General features: G+C 34.5%; 1 protein-coding gene across 1 annotated transcript in view; it reads left to right on the plus strand.

Annotated features, from left to right (window-relative positions):
- Positions 1-1,088: 1,088 nt before the first annotated feature.
- Positions 1,089-15,140, plus strand: part of LOC142329898 (uncharacterized) — a 327,751-nt gene continuing 313,699 nt past the window's right edge. The window contains exon 1 of the mRNA XM_075374814.1: positions 1,089-1,208. The gene's annotated coding sequence lies outside the window, so the exon portion shown is untranslated. The remainder of the gene's footprint in view (positions 1,209-15,140) is intronic.

Consider the following 15,140-nt stretch of genomic DNA (forward strand, 5'->3'; position numbering starts at 1 on the left):
TATCTCCACCCATCTGCATGCTTGGTACAAACGTGAGTTATTTTCTGGACCGCTCGTATTTTACAACTTTTTGCCCTTGTAAAGAAAGTTTTCTTTATTTCACCTCTTGTTTCTTTTCAGTCTATATGCCAATGGTATGGAGAGAAATATAAACAATACAGATGATTGCACTATCAAATATGCTTATTGAATTCAACCTGGTAAGCTATATTAGGCTGATTATTATGGATTTGACAGTTTCTTTCCATTAATGAAATAAATATTAATTAATATTTACTAGAATATTTAAATAATATTCACTACATTGTAGTAAACAGGAATGATACCCGTAAATTAATCTTGATCATAGTCTAAGCATTTAACATTTTTTATCAATTTTTAATATGTAGGGTTTTGGTAGAATCTCTACCTTTCATTTCTGTGTTTGAAATTTACCAGGCATAAAAATCTTAAATATAAATATGTTTTTATATTATAGATCCACTTGCAAGCTTCGATATAAGTGAAATATTTAAAAAGTGTAATATTTCTTAACAAAAAATAAGACATAATATTATGTTAATATTTTATTTCAGAGCAATTTAGCAAATCAAAATTGACATGAGTTATATGTTAATGTATGCATATATTTAAAGATTTTTTTTCCATTTTTAGTATTTAAGAATTTATTGGTAAATAAGTAATAAATATTTTATATATATATTTTTTAAATATTCATTGTGCTTAATTTATGCTATATCGATATTATTAATTTATATAGCTATAAATTAAAACTTTTACTCTTAATTTGTTATGAAATTTTTACGAAAAATAATTAATATTTTTAGTCGTACATTTGATTTATCGCGACGTTAGATGAAATTGAATTTATGTAAAACAAATGATAATCGTTATTCAACGTTGATAAACCGTATTCAACGTTTACGAAGTTACATTAACCTGTTCTGTCAAAGGTTTACTTCACCGTAATGTAAAAAGTAAACAGAGTGAATGAATGAATATTTGTAGGGAGAGGGAAATTATAATTGTAGAAGGGAAATTTTCCTGGAAAACACTGCAAAATTATTTAGTGACCAGCAGAGCAGATTCGTTAACCAAACTTGTGCGTGGTGTTTGATGTTATTGTATTGCCAAGATTTCCTTGTAGCGGAGTGTATTAGTGTTTGTTAAGTGTAAACAACAAACGAAAATAGGATTTATGTTTTGTTGTAAGTATTTATTATTTTTTTGTTAATTATATATAAAAATTAAATTTTACCATTTAATTAATTAAAAAAAAAAAAAAAACTAGTGTTTGAGATTGTAAACATCCTCTCTACTTAATTTTATTTTTTATTTTAACCATTTTTGTAATCTATATTTCCATATATACTGTTTTGACGAACCGGAGATCTATGAAAAAAGAAGAATAAGTTTATTAAAATTATTTTTTTTGTTGTAAATATATTCTGCTGCTCGGTTGCAGTTGGCCCGAATATTGCTAGACAATTTTTTTGTGTATGTATATTTAAAATTTGTTATTTTTATTTTACTTTATTGTTAAGTTTTGTTTAGTAATGTGGGGTAATAGTAGCGGTTTCTTTTTTTATCCAAGCATTCTTCCCGGTTTGAATTCCGGTAAGGTATATTATTTTTTAATTCCTACAAATCTCCATATAATTCACTGGAATTGGAAATGTATACCGGTTGTAAAGATCTCACCAAATCTTGTTTACTTAATTTCAGATTAAAACAAAAAAAAGGGTGTTAAAAATAGATAAATTTTTAACTGCTACATGTATTGTATTATTACATAATTTTTATACAAGTTTTAACAGGTATGAATGAGTAGGGGTTGTAGAAAATTCTAGAGGTACTTACATATATTTCAATGTTATTGAAATTTGTTTTGGTGTTACTAAATTGGAATTAGAGTAATGAATTTTGTTTAATTTTTATTTTTCAATTGTATTAACATTTTATTGCAGTATGGCAGTTTAAATTATATTGAACTTTTAGATTAATTTAATGTGACTCAGTACTATTTCATTATTTATTAAGAAATAATTAAAACGTTAAAAATTTTTTTCTTAAAGTAATCTTCATCAAAATGTAATCTACTTCAATTATTTTACTTTTGTTGTATGCTCGGACATTTTTAAAAACGATTTTTTGTTGTAAATGATCACTTGGCCGAATCCACCCTCTTTATCATAATCAACCGGAGCATGACCACATTTTTATCTGTGTAATCTTTACGTTCGAATATATATGAGCAAATGGGAATATTTCCGTTGCTTTGCTTCGTTGTTACGGTGAATAGCGTTACTTATTCGACCGTGCCGTATTATAATATGAATGTGAAATAATGTTACAACTTGTTTTAACAAAGCATGCACAATATTGAATTGTTAGTTATGTTTATTGGTCAGCTGCTACTGATTTTGTTTTCCTTCGAGCAAATTTATTATTACGTATGTGTGACCCCTTTGTCATTTTAAACAACTATCAATTAAGATTTTGTTTATTTTTATATTATGACCATTTATTATTATTATTACAATAAATTATCTAATCCCTTTAAAATATAAATACTTTATTTCATTAATAATCTTGGAAAGGTTTGTAAACTGATTTGTTACAGGTGCCTTGTTGGAACATTTATCTCATAAATTCGTTTAACCGTAAAATTATGTTATGCAATTATTAAGCTACAATATTAAAATATTTTTTAAATAACATTTTCTATTTATAGTTTATAACCAATTGTAAAACTGATAAGTCTTGTGTTCATATTGTCATCTAAAAAAGTAAATTTAATAAAATGGTATTTTGGATGCGAGATCAAACTTTTAAGTGACGGCGGTAAAAAAAAAAAAAAATTGTCGAACCCTGTATAATATGAATTCTCATAAAAAATAAGTTAAGATTTGGTTAAGCCTCTACTTTGTGATATAAAGCATATGTTCCAAGTATTACATCACGCGTTACTTCTAAACAATATGCTTATCTTCGGGTGGATTTCATTCTTGTGAGTAGCTACACATATGTCGTATTCAAGTGTAACTTCTGCCTCATGTTAGATCATCGTGTACACAATCGTTCAATTTATACTACTTGACTCTTTAAATTCTTTTTCCTATAAAACCAAACATTAAAAAAAATTCTAAAAATGCCTCAAAAAATTTTTAACAAATTTTAATACATACCATTTCCAAAACGTTCTTCAGTCAGTATTATGCAGCCTGAAGTGGCGTTATTTTTGAAGCCACAATTACATTTTTCTATGTTAAAAAAATTTGGTACTTACGTATTAACGCCACTGCAGCTACAGCTTTATTTAAAAACAAAGTAGTCAATCGGATTTCGGTGGAAAATGAACAGCATGTTTATTAATTTTAATAAATGATTATTTATATTTATTTTTTTATAAATATAATTTAACCAAACTTAACCTACGCTCGCTAATCTTGACTAATTAACACCGTAATTTTTTGAGTATTTATTTAATAAATTCAGTAATTATTGCAATTATTTAAATAATCAAAACACTCCTGTTAATTAGTCAAGGTTAGCGAGCGAAGCGAGCGTAGGTTAAGTTTGGTTAAATTAAATTATATTTAATAGAGTTAAGCTTACCTAATCACCGCTAACATATGGAAAAATCGGTAGGTAAGGATTTCCAAATAAAAATACAAATTGACTGCACATGGGAATGAAATTTTGTAGTTTATGAAAAATGCCACGTCTGACCGGATTCGAACCCAGGACCTCCGGATGAAGGGCGGGGAGACGCTTTAAAATACGAGTGTATTAAAAATACCAATCTATTTAAAATGTATTAGAATATATTTCAATGTTATAAAATAACTCTTTTGATGTTTTATTAATTTTTACACAATGTAAATTTTTCATTTAATTTTTTCCGCTTTTCTGCAATAAGTTTTCAACAACAGCACTGTGGGGCGTCAGGTTAAATATTGGATCCTCAATTCATATATAATATTTTTATGAATTCTGGTTAATTTATTAAAATTTTATGTATGTCCTGTCGAGAGAGAGAAAAAGTTTTAAAAATAATCATTATTTGAACTGCTATAGAAACGAAAGAGTATATTGCTACGGGATCAATTTGTAATTCCTATTTTGTGTTGCTACATGTGAACACACAAATCTCCTCTTCTGACCTCGTATTATTGACTTTCTAAATAAAATGTTTTAACACGTTCGTTACGGCTGCCAAAATACATAGGTTTTTTATTTGCCGTAGTTATTTACACGTATATTTACAAAAATCCGGAAATTTTCTTTTTACTTTATATTTTATGACAAATAAAACGAGCATAATTTCAAAAAAATAAAACTTCAATCATATGTTTTTTTTTTACTTTTTTACGTGTATCCTGTCGGGTGTACGACGCGCCTTTGTTATATAACTCCTATGGAATGCAAAGTTGGCAGGAGTTTATTACTCCCTACTTTATCGCAGAACCTGGACAGAGTCCCTTGCTGCTGGATCATTCTAATCGGGCTTGGTTTTTAAAAGAATTATTTTAAATCTCGGTTCTAATTATCTCAAGTTTTGTTTATTATTATTTAGTATTTTAAGGACGGATTTAATTGCATTCCAATCCGTTGCTAAACCAGCGTTATCGGATACATTTTATGGGCTGACCGCGGAAGGCTAGGCTTATAAAGCCTGTCCTCCCGACGTAATTCCCCTTCAGACCGATCACTGAAGTCCTTTCGGTGCTAACTCTTTAATAGGCTAGCAGGAATACGCCACCACGGGGCACTACCTGTAAGGAGGGAGCAATGCGTCCCCTTTTCCGGAGGAGTCGCAATTGCTGGGTTATTTTATCTTACTGTAACTTTTGAAAAGGAGAGGTTGTGTAGAAGCTCTTCATCCGCTTCTGGTATGGCTGCCCTTCAGGACGCATCTCTGCTGGTCTCTGTTCCGGACTCCAGTCCGTGATGTTGAGGCGAGTGGTTGGTCTTCCTTCTTCTTCTCCCTCTTCTTCTTCCGAAGACCTCTTCGTTCTTCTTTGGCCTGCACTTTCCAAGAATTGGTAGTAACCGAAGTTACATACCATTAACCTTGGAATTCCCGAAGGGCTGAACGGGGGAAAGTGCAGGTTTCTTCGTTCTTCTGTGCTGTCAGTGGCTGCTGGGCTCGTTCCCTCTTTCTTCTTTCTTGAAAGGAAAGGAAGGTAATAGGGAACTTACAAATGGTGATACCTATTCGCGATCGCGGTTTTGGGGCGGCGATTTTCTTAGAAGAAGTAAACAGAAATTATTCACTCCACGTAATTATTAACCTTCAGACATACGTGTGTCTGAGAAGGGGTTGGGGGGACCGCGTGGCCGCAGTGAAGAAACCATTTGTTTTTGTGGTGGCTGTTGGTATCTGCAACAAAAGAAGCAGAACACTCACACGAAAAAAAAATTAATTTTTACTTTTCTTTCGACTGGCAGGATGAGACGGCACGACGAGTCGTTCCACATCCACGTCTCTCCCGTTTCTGAAACAAGAGAAACAGAACAAAAAACACGCGGAAAAAAAAAAAAATTTTGACTGCGTTTTTGTTTTATGCGCGACTTACCGTATTTGACGTCTTCAAACTATATAACTCGCGAAAACGATTCACTCGCGACCCCGGAAACGCGTCTGACGCACTATTCCGTTTATGGCTCATGCGATATGGAGGTCCCTAAGCCTGGTTTGTCGATTTTCGGCTACCGCACCGCACCATCACGGTGGTTCGTCCAGTACGGCGTGAGGCCGCTTCCTTACAACTGTCGGAGTTGGGTCCTCTCGGCAGATGTCCCGAAGATGACTGTGTTCGGACACAGCCGCTCTCCCGAACAGTCTGCGCGCCTGCGCCACCCCCACCTTGGACACGGATTGAAATCTCGCATCAGATCGGAGAATGGCGTTCCTGACGAACCACGGAGCTCCAAAGATCGTCCGCAACGCGATGTTTTGGACGGCCTCGATTTCTTTTGAAGCGAGGAGCTCAACACTGCCCCCCATGCCGGGTAAGCATATGTTAGAATCGGCAGTACGTACAGCCGAAAAATGAGGAGCTTAGTTGCCAGTGGGTACGGGCTGGCACTGTTCAGCACTGGGTATAGCGAGGCTCTGGCGGCCTTAGCCCTCCGGGTCGCATAATTTACATGTTCGCCGAAGGTAAGCCGCCTGTCCAACACCACCCCCAGGTACTTAACTGTTTTCTCAAAAGGGATTTTCTCCCCTGAGATTTCCAGCTCTCTGGTCGGTTTTCGTGTCTTGCATGTGAACATCACGGCCACCGATTTTTCACCGTTGACCCTGATTCTCCACATGTCGAGCCACGGTTCCACTAAGTCCAGCTGCCTTTGGAGCCTCCGGACCGCGTAATCCACATTTGCGGATTCGTAGAAATATGCCGTGTCGTCTGCGTAAAGGGCCGTTTTGACCCCTTCCGACAGCGGCATATCGTTCACGTACAAAGTGTAGAAGAACGGGGAAAGTACTGCTCCTTGGGGAACCCCAACGGCTATTTCTCTGGTAGAGGAAATCGTTTCCCCTACGCGCACGACAAAATGTCGGTCTAGCAGATATGACCGCATCAGTCTGACATAGCGGTAAGGGATCGCCGATCGCGCTAGCTTATAAAGCAGCCCGCTATGCCAAACTTTGTCAAAGGCCTTGGCCACATCCAGAAAAACGGCTGCAGTCACCCGTTTCCTGTTCAGGTCTCCGACAAGGTCGTCTATTATTTTTACCAGTTGGAGGGTAGTTGAGTGACCCTCCCTGAACCCAAATTGCTCGGGCCGCACTTCTCCCTCCATGTATCGCCTCAGTTTTTCGAGAAAAATCCTCTCGAACAACTTAGACAATACCGGTAACAGGGAGATTGGCCTATAATTCCGTGGGAAAAGTAAACTTTTCCCCGGTTTGGGTAAACATACGACTTTGGCCGTTTTCCAACAATTCGGGAAATATCCAACGTACAAAATGGACGTGAATATCACCGAAATTGCTGTAATCACGGAGGCCGGTATGTTCCGGAATGCACGGGCGCTGATCCCGTCGACACCCGGGGCCTTGTCGGGGCTTGTGGCCTTAATGGCTGCGGAAACTTCCGCTTCAGTGACTTGGTCAATCTCTAGAGGGGCGTCCTCCACCTGTGAGAAATAATCTACATGAAAGGATTCCACCTCGGTTGTGTGCTCGTCGTTCGGGGAGGGAGGGGGATTTGGAGTGAACTGCTCTTCCAAGGTATCGGCGAAAACCTCGGCCCTCTCCGCCTCCGAGTATGCAAGAAAACCTCGCTGCCCCACAACCGGATGGCGAGGCTTCTTCCCTTCTCGCAGTCTCCTGTTCAACCTGAACACCGAGGAGATGTCGTCAGAGACCGAGGCGAGGTATTCGTTCCACGAATCCTCTCGATGGCTTGTCAGCAGTTGTTTTACCCTGTCCGTTTGATTATAAAAGCCCCGCTTATCAGCGGGGGACAGGGTGATTCGATATCTCCTCCTCAGTCGTCGTTTCTCCGTTATGGCTTCGGAGATATGAGGAGGGAGGTCGTTTCGAACAACTGCTCGAGTTTTGGCCGATGAGCTGCCTGCCAGGGCCTCGGTCATTGACGACGTGACGCGCCCGACAGTTTCGTCGATTTCCTCCGGGGTGTTCAGGAGCTCAGGATTTACCGGCCTGTACTCCCGCTGGAGGGTCTCGTAGAACCTTTTCCAGTTAACTGACCTTCGGGGTATAGGCGGGGGATCTCGGCCACCCCCTGCCTGACCTAGTTCCAACAGGACAGGGGAATGGTCCGAGCTGAGGTCTTCTATCGTTTCAATCATGAATGGGAGGGTACCCCCCTTCATGACTGCGATATCCAGCACGTCAGGCCTAAATCTGCCTGAGCGATGAACGAACGTGGGCACCTCAGGGCCTACGACGACCAAGCGGCGGGCTCTCGCCCTTTCGTACAGCAATCTGCCATTCGGATTTGTCAGACTGCTGTTCCATGACACGTGTTTGGCATTGAGGTCGCCCATGAGTATCATGGGCCCATCCCAATTTTCCAGCACGGCATCCAGAACGCCGGTTACCGCGTCGTTCGGCTTGCTATAAGTGATGCTCCGTGATGGGGCCCCATCATCAGCCTGCGGGTTGGCGGCTGCTGCAGCCCGCTACGGGCTCCGTCTCCATAGGAGGCGCGGAGTCCCTGGCATAGGAGCGTTTCTGGCGCCAGACCCGCTTTCCTCTCCACCGACGGACAGTTCCGGGGTGGGGGAGGCCTTATTTTTCCTTCCGTGGAAAAAAGAAAAGAAAAATAAGACAAGAATTTAAAAATTAAAATTAAACCTTAAATTATCATTACACTTGCTGTAAGAAAATACACAACAGTAATAAGATTGGAAAGTTTAATTTCCTGTTAAAATAAAAATTATTTTAGATGTATCACAATAGTCTATAGTTAGGCTATTAGTCTAATGTATTACTAACGACTACAAGAGTTCACTTTACATTGTTAGAAAAATATAGAAATAAAATAAAATAAAATTTTCTTAAGTGACTGGCCTGGAATCCAGGTAGCTGGCCGCCCGGCTGATATCCTAGCACACCCTTCTCACATTGTCTGGCGACGCAGGTAGAAGCACTGTTGAACACCTGGCTGGACTGGTTACAACTGACAATTCACAGAGCACAATAAAACACAACCTTTCACTACAAGAGCCAAGGATGGAATCATCATAACTCCTAGGCGTTGGTGCACTCGTACGGGTACGCGAGCTGTCTTACTCTTCTGGGACTGCCGCTAGGAACACCACTTTTGCTAGTTGCGCAGACACCTGAATAATAATTATAATATATATCTGAATAAAATAATTATTTGTAAACTTATATTATATAGTTCTTTTCATGACACTTCTGATATGCCGTTGTATGGTTTTAAACACCTACAGTGTAGCAAAACTAAAACTAAAACTAAATGCTGTAAGAAACCTGTGAAAACATGTACCCCGTTGGGCGCACGACTCTCTTTACTAATGGGCTGAGTGCGCCCCTACGGGTACACGACGTCATTTAAAAAAAGAAGCCGTATACCCGTACGGGTGCATGATGTCGCGAACGTGTTTTAAAACAGAGATTTTTAAAGCGTTTTTTATATTTTTTTTTAATTTTGCACCGTTCAATCTCACCGGAGATTTTTTTAATTTTTTTGGCTGGAGGTATTTAATCGTACTTTTATTTACAAATATATATTGATTCACATTGTAATAATTTTTTTTATTGTTTCCACTTTCTTACTCACTTTATCAAAACAACATTAATTTTTTTCTTTTTTAATTTTGAAAAATAACGATTTTTAACGGAATTTCGTAAAGAAAAAAGACGAATAATTAGAAAAACCATTGGTTCAGAAACGTTCAGATTGGTTGGACAATTAGATAGATTAATAGAGCATAATATTTTTAGATATTTTTTTTTTGTGTTTCACGCCGACGTAGAGTCAATTTAGGTTAAAAATAATAAATATATGTAATTTTTTGTAGTTTTCTTTTGAGTTATTTTTTTTTTAGAAATAATATTTCAGTAATGAAATAAAATTACATAAGTTAATGGAAAAGTTATTTGGAAATAAAATCCAAACATCCTCAATTTTTTAAGTGAATTATCCGAAGTTTTGTCGTAATCAGAATTAAACTGATCGATAGTTCAAGTATAATTTCGGTCTATTAAATTTATGATTTTGTTGGCACTTGCTTATGCATTTCACCTTAATTCTGTTGTTATACAGTTCAGTAGTATTAAAAATACAATATAATTTTGCTCTTACTTACTTTTCATTTTACTTAAATAGTTAAAACAGCTGTTAATTAGGATCTTTTATGTATATTGCAAAAATAAAATATTTCGCGGCTTTTACGCGGATTTCTCAGATTCCTAGCCGTAGTATCGTACGATTCCTACCAGTATCTGGTTAGTACCATGGTACTAGCCTCTCATATGGAACCTCAATACTTTTCTTAGATATCTGGACCCTTCTTATGCATATGGGAACCTTTTTAGAATTTTTATTTACTTGGCATCATAGCTCTAGAGCTTTGCTGTAAGAAGGAAATCTGTAAAAACATGGGGAATGGTTTTTTTGCACTTCATAATGTTTAATGACCCAAAACTTCCCCAAAAAAACTGTGTGGGGGTAATATGACTCCACTTTTACGTTCGTACGTTTACATGTGTTGACGTGTTTCAAGCTTAACATCGTTTGCTGAATTAATCGATTTTGATGAAATTTTGTACAAAAACTGTTGTATATGATGCAATTTGTTGGTAAAATTTTGGGGTCAATATTTCCGGGGGATGGGGGGTTTTGATGTCAATCTTTTAACAATTTTTCGAACATAATCCCACTTTATATTAACCTCAGTACATGCGTACGAGTTTATCTTACAATTTTAAAAAGAATTTTTCCAAAAATTTCTCCTTTCCAAAAATCGAAAAAAATATTTTTATTTATTGCATATTTTTTTAACAGATTTTTTTAAATGTCTTCATAGCTACAGTATTAGTGCAAGTGACCCAAAAATAATAACCCACTAGGTTGGACTAGTGCTGAACGCGTTTTCGCAAATCAGCTGATTTCAAAGTAGAGCATTCTAAGGTTCAAATCCTAGTAGGGCCTTACTTTTATACGGATTTGAATACTAGATCGTGGATACTGGTGTTCTTTGGTGGTTGGGTTTCAATTAACCACACATCTCAGAAATGGTCGACTGAAACTACACTACAGTCATACACATCATCCTCTAAAGGAATCCTGAGGGTGGTTCCGGAGGCTAAACAGTAAAAGAAAAGACCTAAAAATAATACTTCAGGGGTTTGGGGAGCCGACAAAAATTTTTTAAATATCGAATTTTTAAAAACTTTTGGTATTATTTTCATGTTTCATTATTTTTCCGCTATATGAGAATAAGTAACCAATGCCAGGGAAGTATTACAACTTTGTTGTCAGTTTTTTCTTCATTACGGAAAGCATTTAGTTACCTTTTTTTTTTTTTTACCTTTTTTACTGTAACTAAATACAAATTATATGGCTGAAATAGTGACGTGGAAAACATCATGCAAAAAATGATTACGTGGTTTAATGGATTTTCAAATATTCTCTTTGAAAAAAAAAATCCACTTTCATCAGATTAGAGAATAGAATATTATTTCGGATACAGTATACTACTCCGGCCCACGAGGAAGAACTTTACGCTTCATTACTATTTTTAATAAATTACCGAATTAAAAGATTATATGACCAAGTATTACAACTATTTAAAATTAAACTGTTAAAAAAAAATAATAATAATAAAGATAAAAATAACAATATTATTCCACTGACGAGTTTTATTTCTTCTTTCGTATAATTTTTTGTCGAAGGTCGGCTATTATCTTAGCAATCAGAATTTCATTTACTGCGGCTTTAAATAATTCTATGGTTGAACAATAGAACCGTCCTTTTAAATTCGCAAGTTATTACATCCTTCTCTATTCATATTTTTACTATATAACTCCCCTGAATTATTAAATGAAATAAAGAAGAATATTTTCCCTTTCAAAATATTTCCTAAATACTTCAGTTTTCTGTTCTTTACAGTTTTGATAGCATATAAATTGTTACACATTTTCTCTGAAAAACATAATTATTGTACATTCTTCCTACCCCCAAGCTGTTTTAAGATTAAGTCTACATTTCAAAAGCTTCCAAATTTTATATCTTGTTTTATTATGTTAGGTTCCATAAAATAAAAGAGATTAACAAATAGACACATGTGAACATTCTAATTTGGAACTGTAAATTAATATTCCTGTTGAATAAAATCTTCCAGAATTTTTGGATAAAAATTTTAGCAGCTTTTATACGTGTATGTATTTCAAGAGACTGATCCCAACACAATTAACTAGAGTTTCGATATTTATATTTAAAAACCCTGTTTTTATTTTGTGTTTTATTGGTTTTGAGTGAACATAAAAGAATTCCGTTTAACAGATATTATTAATTTGATTTTCTTGAAATTAATTTTTGAATTATATTCACCATAAGTAAAAATTTAAACTGTGGGTCAAAAATTGTAAATCGTTAGTATTTTCAGATAATAAAATATTATTGGATATTAGAAATCAATTACCATTAAAAGATATTCCTGGACGTTAACATAGAAAATTGCTTCTGAATACATGTAAAAAAAAAGTGAAAATAACATATAATGTAAAAAAAAAGTGAAAATAACATATAATGTAGACGGGATTTATTATTTAAATTAGTGATTCCCAAACTGTGCGCCACGGTCTCTTGAGAGGGGCGCTGCGAAATATTGTAAAAGCTTCATAATTAATTGAACCAAGACATTTATAATTATTAATTTAATATTAATAAAGTAAAAAAATAATGAAGACACACGAGTTTTATTTATTTTTATCTCTTGCTTACGAGTAGTCATAATTTTACTTGGGTAGGGCGCCTTCGAAAAATTTTAATGGAAAAAGGGCGCCGCAACTCGGAAAAGTTTGGGAACCGCTGATTTAAATGTTTACACATTTTTCATTCTAACACTTGTCATCAATACGCAGTATTTATTACTCATATCGGAAGCGTTATATTCTTTCTCTTTAAAGATACAATTAAACTATCATGTTTACATTATCGAAGGCCAGTTCATATTGAATTTTTTTTTATTAATGATTAAACAAACTATAATTTTTTACATCCTTGTAATGTGTTACAGAAAACCTTTAAATAACAATTTCAGAATTGTTTATATTATTGTAATTTTTGTAACTTTACTTATATGTTAATATTTATTTCTCTTTTTGATTTTATTAATTATGTATACCGTATACCGTAGTAGTAATATTCCATAGTTTCCCGTAATGCTGCTGAAGTGATTTCGGATCTCCTGTTCTGCTAAGGGCTCAAATTCTGTACAGTGTACAACAGTACTAAATTCAAAATTTCAACATCCTACGTACGACTTATCGTCTTTAATTTATGCGAGATACATAGGTACATACATACATACATATTTACGTACAGACGTCACGCCGAAACTAATCAAAATGGATTCAGGGACGGTAAAAATTGATATTTCCGTTGAAATCTGGAAACCGAAATTTTTTGATATTACAATACTTCCTTTACTTTATACAAGGAAGAAATAAAAAAATTCATGAAATTACGACATATTCTATTTATTTTTTTCCTATTAATATTCGTGTTTTCCGTTGTATTTAATTGAAGGAAGGAAATTTATAAATATATAATTTTTTTAATATTGATATGAAGACAGATTTTTTTGGGCTAATAAATAATTTCTAAAATGTAATTTTTTCAGAATTTACACGTGTGTGTGTGCGCGCACACACACACGCGCGTAAAATATACAATATTTTTTATTTATACACGAATTGTATGTAATTGTACCCGTACTTGTATCTCAATTCTCTATGTTGAGCTGCTCCGCTACATTTCCAATTGGACAAAGGGAGACGAAAGTACATACACTTAAGAGGATCGCCTAAGGATTTCAACAATACTGTTCTCTAGTAAAAGTGCACAGCTTTTGTGAAAACAGAAAGAAAAGGATAAAGTACTATTTTTATTCAGTAAAAATTTCTTTATTACAAGGTTACATAAAACTCTGTCATAGTTTTATTTATTTTTGCCTCGCTATAGTAATCAATATAAAGTAATTTCGCGTTTATACAGTTAAAAAAAAAAAAAAAAAACTTAATAAATAAATAATTATAAGTTCTGTAATATACATATTTAATTTATATCTAGAAAACAAATCTTTAAAAAAAGTCTCAAAGGATTACGTAATTTTTCCCTTGACAGATTATTATTTGAAATATGCCATATTGTTTTTAAATGTTAATGACGTAATCATGAACGTTTTTACATTTTTTTTTTTTTTTTACAATTTAGACTAAAAAAAATGAAAATGATGAGTAAAAAAATTTGGGTCCGTTTTGATCTCCTTAGTCAAATGACATTTTTACCTTAAAATTTATGCGACATAAAAGTATAATTGAGGAAAAATTAAAGTTCTTTGTAAAAATGTTTTGATTCCGGTTGTGATCTTAATTGACGTTTTATCATCAAAATTATTCTCTTTTTATTGTACAATTACAAAAAAGAAACTGAATCAAACGTTTAAGTAAAAACATTTGGGTCTCGTTTGATTTCTTTGCTCGTCAGCTACCTCATTTAACAAATTTAATATCAGCAACTACCTGAAAAACAGATTTATCAAAAATTATAAAAAAATTAACAAAAAAAAATTAATTCTTTAGTCGGGTCTTTTACAATCCCTGTTTATTGAAAAACGTTTTCATGTCATCTGCGTTAATACCAGATGCAGTAGGGTTTTCAATATTGAAAGATAAAATAAACAAAATTGATATACTAATTACGGGTTCCTTTCATTTCCTTGGTTTTTGAGGTTTAAAAGTTTATTTATTACAATAATTAATTATTTCAGTAACTCATATTGTACAATTCGATGCGTTGTTATTTAATAAAGCTTAAAAAATTATAATTTACAAAAATAATAGGGTACAGTGATGCCCGATTGTTTGATAGAGTCGAAAATCAGGCCATAGACTAGAAAAAATTTTAATTTATATTTTCCAGTTACATATAAAATAAATATACACTAGCATCACCCATCGCGGCTTCGTGCGTGCCGTATGGTTATTTATATTTACCGTCTCGGTCAATTTTTTTATTTTATATTTTTTTGTCAAGTTACTGGAGACAGATGCAGCCAGTTGTATCACACGTACAGTAACATTGGCAGTAGCTATGTTGGTTGAAGCCGCCGCGTCGTATACCGTTGCACCCCTTAAAAAAACCGAAATTAAAATAATTCCGAAAATGGTTTTTAGATTTTTTTTTTGTCTTCAGTCATTCGACTGGTTTGATGCAGCTCTCCAAGATTTCCTATATAGTGCTAGTCGTTTCATTTCAGTATACCGTCTACATCCTACATCCCTAACAATTTGTTTTACATATTCCAAACGTGGCCTGCCTGCACAATTTTTTCCTTCTACCTGTCCTTCCAATATTAAAGCGACTATTCCAGGATGCCTTAGTATGTGGTCTATAAGTCTGTCT

Source organism: Lycorma delicatula, chromosome 9 (assembly GCF_047948215.1).
Source record: "Lycorma delicatula isolate Av1 chromosome 9, ASM4794821v1, whole genome shotgun sequence".
Lineage (NCBI taxonomy): Eukaryota > Metazoa > Arthropoda > Insecta > Hemiptera > Fulgoridae > Lycorma > Lycorma delicatula.